The sequence below is a fragment of the Pinus tabuliformis genome, chromosome J (genome assembly GCF_031772625.1).
Source record: "Pinus tabuliformis cultivar Carrire ecotype Pingquan chromosome J, CPIR1, whole genome shotgun sequence".
NCBI lineage: Eukaryota > Viridiplantae > Streptophyta > Pinopsida > Pinales > Pinaceae > Pinus > Pinus tabuliformis.
Window position 1 is genome coordinate 1,159,075,689 of NC_142295.1, and position 8,461 is coordinate 1,159,084,149.

Genomic DNA, 8,461 nt, shown 5'->3' on the forward strand with positions numbered 1-8,461 from the left:
AACTAGAACTTGCAGAATCCATTAGGAATATAAAGAGAAATACCCGTAAAATAGTTTCACAAACACGAGTATTGCTTGCTGATTTCTGTGAAGAAATTGCGGCTTTCAACTACATGAAATCGCGGCTTCCTCGACTCTAGCTCTATACTGAATGCTACCCTTCAATGCCTTCAAGGGCTCCGCACGGGCTTTACGCACTATTCACAGCCTCAACGAAACTAGTGATCCACTCAGACGATATGTTACCAATAATTTTCCACTCAGACAATATCTTCCCAACAGAAATTTTTGAACAACAACTCAGGCTCTGATACCATTAACATAGGACCATTAACACAAATGCGGAAAGTAAATGAAGATAGCTAGAGGCTTTGATTTATATTATCAGAAATAAAATTCAGATATTACAGAAGGATTATTTCTTTACAGAGATCGACTATTGTCGCTTTTACCAGACTTCATACCGTTTGCTGGGAACAAGTATTACTAGAGGCTACCTGGCGATGGACAGACTCTGCCTTAGAAATCTTATGATAGACTTTCAGACATTTCCTATGGTTAAGCCACTTTAGGTTCTCACCAGTGCCGAGCACACTGATTCACAGGCTTCCAAACCAATACTATAAGACCAGAGTGAACTTTTCGTGATGCAAGCAGATCAGACACTATGGTCCGCAGATGCAAAGCAGGAAAATCACTCGACTCCAGACTCACAAGACTCTAAACTCTTCAGACCCGAATGCCTCTCCTTTTTCAGGTCTCATGTATTTATAGGACTCATGAGGGAACAAGCATCTCATGAGTCATCAGCAAGATTGACGGAAAGCAAGATGCTTTTGCTGACAGTAGGATGTATAGAATGACAAAAGCAAGATGCTTTGAAAGGACCAAATATGGGCATGAGTGGACTACTCATGTTATCTCATCCCTATTCCAATACGGAAAGCCAGAGGCATATGGGGACCAGATTTACTTTATGTTTACACAGAGGAGATTCGTACAAGAGAACCCTCGAAAGACTGAAAAGATGAGATTTTCATATCTCATTATTTACATAGTAGATATTCTTGATCGGGGAATCTACGCAAGACCCGTCCAACTCCATTGTCGGTTGGAAAGACTTTACATCATGGTGTAGTAATCTACTTGAGGCCAGCTGTAGTGTTGAAGATTCGACCATTCAATCAAGTAATTTGAATAGTACTGGACCCATATCTCTTTCTCTGTTTCCCAAATATTCGTGTCATGGGGATCTGGTAATTCCAACTAGATAAGATGAAGATAATGATTGTGTTCTGAACTTATCTGCTGAAGAAAATCTTCATAATTGGAATTATTGCTGGTGTAAAGTATTCTTTCTTTGTTGTGATTCATTACGAACCAGTGTACATGGCCACATCTTCGTACTCCTTGTAGAAAATCAAGATCACTCAGATTGACAACATCATTGATTGTTTTTCTTAGGACATCTGTCAGGCACGGTGTCTGTGGAGTGAAGTTAGGAATCTTTAATAAGGTGAAGGAATATGGTTTTAGGATTAATGGAGATAATCCATAAATCTTCCACCAATCTATAAACCACTATGGAAGTGGATCTTCTTCTTCCATATCTTCGACTGGCATGTGCTCATACCAAAAGGAGAACTGCATAGAGTAAAATAAATTAGTTACAAAATTTTGTAATCCCATACCTGTATAGAATGCCTGTTCTTGCTGTTCTTCATCAAAGTTGTCTCGATACAGAGAGTTGCAGAATCTTCTTAGAGTAATGTGGCAACTAGTGATCCGTGTACTATCTTCTTCATCTCTTTCTAGCCTATAGGCTATGCTTCCAATATGTCTGACATAAATCAAAGCCTCTGGCTATCTTCATTTACTTTCCGCATTCAGGGACCTCAGTGCATGTTTCAAATTTTTCAATGCAATATTTCAATTACAGAAATTTAGTTAACTACAATTTTCAATTATAATTCCCATGTACATATATGTATATAGAAAATCTTATATAAGTACGGCACCAAATTTAGTTTCGCACCAATACCCTTTTCATGCACAACCAATCTCAATGAATTCACACACCATGTTCATGATTATATCTCATGATAAAATAAATTTATCATGAAAAATCATGTTGATGATTATATATTTCATGATCAAATAAATTTATCAATTTCATGAGCATCCTTCCCTTATGTAAAACATATTTACCTTTCAGTCAATTCCAAAAATATAAAAAATATAGGGAGCACTTATTCTCTCTCTAAGCATTGATTGTCTCTCATAAAACATTCACATTTGTTTTCTTATAAGATGTATACCTTATAACATATGAGATCTCATGAATTTGATGCTCTTGTTTAATAAAGGGACTTATTTCAACATAATCATTTGCAGGTTCTTATATTAAAACCCAAGACGTATATCCTCATATCCATGGAAACTCACACAAATGTAAATTATGGCGATGATCAATCACAAGCCCAAGGACCTTCAACACACATTCATAGGAGACTTTATGACCTCCCTTCAACACTCAAGCTCTTTGCATCCATGTTTTGCAGATTCTTGAATGATATGCTCATGGAAAAAGCACACAAATCTCATAGCCAGTGTAGTCCTTCCTTATCTTGTCTCTCACTTCAAATAGGTCAACCACTTAAATCTCTCTAAATGTGTGGATCAATTGTAGGGCCAACATCTTTAGTAGGCCTCCAAATCCATTAAAAATGTAGTTTCTTTATCATTAAGGAACATCGACCAATGATAGGAATGTATTTTAACTCAAGGGTTTGTAGGGTATCTCAATAAATTTACTCTATTGGAGGATGTTGTCACTTCCATACCCAATTTGCAAGATTTAGGCATCAATGCCTTAATTAGGGTTTGTAAAAGCTTAGCCCTATTTATAGTGGGAAAATCCTCAAATTTTCCAAATTGTTCTCTTTCCCAGAGTTTGACTACACTCTATAGCCTTGTATGCATCTCCTCAACACATTATCTCCTTAATAATTCCAAATTTCCCTCTAATAGTAGTGTTTTCTACTAGATTTTGGTCACAACCTTTGCATTTCCTTATCTCATTAAGTTTTATCATTGGGGTCTTCATTCTTATGATACAATCTTAGCGTTCTGATATTTTTGTTTTCCAACAAGTCTTTTGTAGATCCAAACCTATGATTTGACACTCAATAAAAAAAAATTATGGTTTAAACCTTGGCACTAGTCTCTCTATAGTTCTACATTTAGTGATCCATCTTTTGGGAAGCCAATCTATAGATTTTATCTCTATAATAGCTCTTGTTCACCTATTACTGGGTCAATGATTTTATGGAAGGTTGATCTCAAAGCTCGATCCAATGACACATCATTAGACATCAGACCCATGTTTACATATCGAGGACTGGTGACTCTACATCGAAAGGATCCTTGTAAAAGGGCGATTATGGATAGACATTATTCTATGAAAATTTTTCAAAAGTCATAGAAAGCTAACATAAGGCCAATTTCATGTGAGACTACCACCTCCATGCACTCTAACACCTCATATTTCCACTCGCTATTTCCCTAGAATTGACATTACCATTTCTCTTTCATTTTTCTACTGCAATTACAAATTGACCAAATGAGAGATATATAGAAACCAAAAACACGTTTGAATTTTTATTTCCTCAAATGTGAATCGATCTTTGAAGAAACTACATCTATGTGCCATTGTTTCACAAATGAAATACAAAATAATATATCATTTCTTTCAAAAGAGAGGTTCTTGGCCTGTTGCATGGAGTACATATTTTACTATTTATGAAAGTATTGGAGTTATGTATGTAGACTAAAAATATGAGATATGATTACACTTTATTTTTGGGAGGGGTCATGATCTCTCCTTGCTAGTTAGAATGTCGTGGCTAACACTTGATGAGTGTGGATTATTTAACATCTAATTGATAGCATACTTGATTTTCACTAAGTGTTGCTCGTATGTAAGAAGTAATCTATGCCTTCCAAAAACAACTGGGAGACCATTAATAGCCAGCTAGTAGGAGATTCTGCAAGATTTACAAGCTCCCTCCATTACTAGTATGACATGATTACAACTTTAGTATTGTCTACTCAATAATCAAAGTTGCATACAAGTGCAATGAGCTTGTTGCTTTGAAGGTTTCTCCTTTCTTCAACTAACAAGGAATGTTCGCAATGGAACTCTAATCGTGGGCCCATATTCCAACATTTTCTATTGAAATCTTGGGATAATAATGCATATCCCTCAAACATCCAATTTCAAAGCTCGGGCTTTCTCTGAACCATTTTGCAACCTTACTGCTATTTTTTTGTTTTGTTGACTTAATATTGAGATCTCCTTGGAAAACATAGACGTGTTCCTTTCCACTCATCTCTTCTTGCATTCTCTTAAACCAAGAAAATCCATACTTGAGATCCTTTTTCAATATATTATGGTACTCCACTAGTTGCATGACTTTCCCTTAGGCTTCTTTTAACTTATTTTCCAACAAATTATAACTTATTCCCCCATATTTGTCATCCTTTAATTTTTTATTATTTTTCTTGAATTTTTTTAATTTATTGTGCAACTCTTAGACCCCATTTTGGAGGTTTTGTTTCTATTTTGTATAAAATCTAAATTGGTTCCAATACTTTCTATTTTCCACCTACACTATATCAATATGTCGCTCGACAACATCAATACTTGTTGGGTATTTACCTTCATCCATCACCACCTATTTCTCTTGTAATGCAAGTGATTCCTATATGATAAAATATCATTCTTTAACGTGCAAAACCTCTTTCAATTTTGGTGATCTCTTAGAAGTGCACTCACCTTTGGATTGAGTATTTTCTTTTTTCAAGTTTTTAACTCGAGCTCGAAGAGGACTCTTTGACCTGATGAATCCCTACAGAACTATGAGGAGATATTTCGAGCTCGAAGAGGACTCTTGGACCTGATGAAACCCTACAGAACTATGAGGAGATATTTCAACTCAATTATAGGAGGGCCATATGCACTCTCCATCTTGAATCACTCAAGCTAGTTCTTCTTCAAGCGATCAGGGAGGACATGCTAGAAACCCTCAACATGTTGTCTAGGGGGTACATCTATAAGTTATCCTATGAAGACATCAAAGCCGTGTTCAAAAATAACTCTAGGACTGCTAGGAAGAAGGGTAGGGCTAGTCAAGGCTTGGTCAGTTCATCTGCTTTGACAACATCAATCAAGAATGAGATTGGGAACATCTTGGAGGAATTTAAAATGGAAATTCTACATACGTTTGCATTGAAAATGGATACCATGCAGATCAAGAGGAGACATGAGGAAGGAGAGATAGCCCTAGCGATTTTTTGTCCTAAATGCACTAGGAGGCACCCTAGAAATGAATTACCATTAAATATCAGAGAGTTCTGCTCAGTCTATGAGGAAAACCATGCCATAGAAAATTTTATTTCTTTGCCTCGTTTAAAACTTGTATACTAAGGGGCAAAAGGCGGGGCTGAGAAAATCTGCTTTATAAATCAAAGTAAGCCTCAAGGACCTCTTCCATACCAACAGGTCATTCAAGGTGCATCTTACTTTTATTACCATCCTAACTAGAATGCATCCTCGCCACCCTAGTAGTCTTTTACTCATCCATCATGTTCCACACCTCCTTCTTGGCCTTATTCTCCTCAATATCCTCCCCAACCTGTTAATCAACCATTTCAGCCGTATGCTTCTTAACCTCCTGCATGGAATAACCCATCACAAGGGTGGAGGCCTCAACTCAACCAGTCTTTGACTTTACTATCACCACCTCAAACTAAACCACAACTCACTCATCCTGCTCCACCCATGAAACCTCAGATGCCTGCTCAACCTAATCTGAACCCAAATAACAAGCAAGTACAATAGGTCTACAATGGAGAAACATCTTACCTTGCCTATGCTATGGAGATTCAAGAAATCAACCTTAGGTGTGGAGGAGTGCTTCTAGATAACTAAAATCCATCCCCACCTGAAGAACTTGAAGATGAAAAGGAAGAGAGTACCCCTCAAGTAAATCCACATCCTTTTCCTGAGAGATTTATCCATCCCAAATAGCAGACCCCATAAGAGATTGAACTTCTTGGAGAATTGAATAATTTTAAGGATGTTCAAATCTATAATAATCTTATCAAGGAGAAATGTTTGAAACACCCTGGTAGGAGGAAAAGAGACACCCCCACCATCAATGTTATTAGTCAATTATATGATTTTATTTTGGGGAGAGTGATTTGTCCAAAATATTTAGACCCTGGAAGTCTAGTGGTAGATATGCACATTGATGGCATCACTATCCCTCATACCCTGATCGGTCTTGGGGCTACCATCAACGTGATCACTAAAGAAACCATGCTAAAATAAACCTCCAAGGAGCCCTAAGAAAGACCACTATAGTGCTACAACTTGAAATAGATCCAGAATGGATCATGAGGGAGTTGTTGAGGATGTAATGGTCTCCATTGACTGCAATGATTATCCTACTAACTTCTTGGTGTTGGAATTTGACAACTTATTGAAAATATGTTTAAGAATTGTATTTACTGCCAAGTTGGTTTTATACCGAAACAAAAATTATGTAACAGAGGAGGCTCCTATAAAATGATGAATGCCCAAACTATTGTAATAAGGAGAATCATTGTTGGTTTAATAGAAAATCAAATCCCTTGTCCCGTGGATGTTTCCTTGACACCCTGTCAAGGTTTTACCATGTAAAAATCTTGTGTTTTTTACCTGTGTCTTACATTCAGTTTCATTTATATAATTCTTGATTCTTGGTTAATTAACTGTTTGGGCCAACAATTGGTATCAGACCCTATCATATTACCCTATCCGCAATTGTGAAGGGGAAAAGGAGACAAAAATTTAAATTAAGGGAGCAACATAAGATTCTGGAAGGAAACACAGTATAGCCGTTAGTCATTTTTTTTTTGAAGAAGTCCTGGCTGCTCAGCAGAGACCATGCTGGTTCTGGAGGTGAGTTGAAAGCCTGCTATGGTGACAGTCGAGCGCTATTGAAGAACGCCACCATTTTTTTTAAAATAGGGGCTGTCGCTGAAAGTCTATGAGGAAATGATTGCTCAGATTCTTTTGAACTAGCAACTTGAAGAGGAGTTGTTGCCGACAAGCTAGTCTCTCCTGCATTGAACTACATTCTTTGGAATTGGCAACTTGAAGAGGAGATGCCACTGATGTGCCAATCTCTCCTACATTGAAGCTCCATTTAGCCAGCTGCCATCGAACTGGAGAGACGGTCAAGCCACAGTTGCTGGAGAAAAATCTGAAGTGGAAGAACGTGCCTCCTTTCGCCGTTGTGAAGAAAAAAGGGAGACATTGAAATGTTGTCACTGCAGAGAAAGGAATTAGGAAATTTGCTACAAAGCGAGAAAAATTACGCTGATTGGGTGAAGGTTGCATTTCCCTAGAGGAAGACCAGAGGTCATGCTTTAAGAAATCGAGGTAAATCTTTTCCAGATTTTTTTTAAAACCAATAACAATATTCCATATTGATGAAGTAAGGTTTTTTTTCCATTAAAGGGTTTCTTTAGATTGAAGAATAGAGGTTTCCTTCTAAAGAAACTGAAATTACAAAAAAGGGGAAGGTGTGAAATTTTTCCAGAAAAGGATTTCATTGAAGAGCGGAGTTTTTTGTCCACGAAACTGAAATTAAAAGGAATTCTTCTAGAAAATTGTTGTAGGTCTTTTTTTTCTCTGGTCAATTTGAGGAAATATATTTTGGAAAGGAACATAATTCTGAATTTGATTTTGTAAAGATTAAAAACCCTTGTTGGAAGAAGACAAATCGAATTATTTCTTTTAGAAACCCTAGTTGAAAGACTAAAACCCTAGGAGAAAAAAAATGGCCAAGATGACGAATGAAAAGTTCAAGGTGGAGAAATTCAACGGCAAGAACAACTCTACTTTATGGAAACTGAAAGTTAGGGATTTGCTGGTGCAACAAGGGCTGTACAAAGCTATGGATGGGGCAAATAAGAACCTTGCTAGCATGACTAATTCAGACAGGGAGGACATGGATGCCCGAGATCTCAATACCACTAGTGGATGAAGTTATTTTCAACATTGTTGAAGAGAGTACAGTTGCAAGTTTATGGGAAAAAATGGAAAAGCTATATATGAAAAAGTCGTTAACTAATATAATTTATTTGAAAAGAGAATTGTACTGTATTCGGATGAAGGAGGGTACAAAATTTGCAGAACATTTAAATGTTTTTAATACACTTATATGCCAATTATCAGATATGGAAGTTAAGATACAGGAAGAGGACAAAGCTATAACCTTGTTGTGTTCTATGCCCGGGTCGTGGGACCTCTTCGTAACTTCAATCCGTTTGAGCATTGCTAATTCATAGAAATTTGAATTAGTTGTGGGAGCTCTCTTATCTGAAGAAGTACAAAGGAAATCCAGTACTG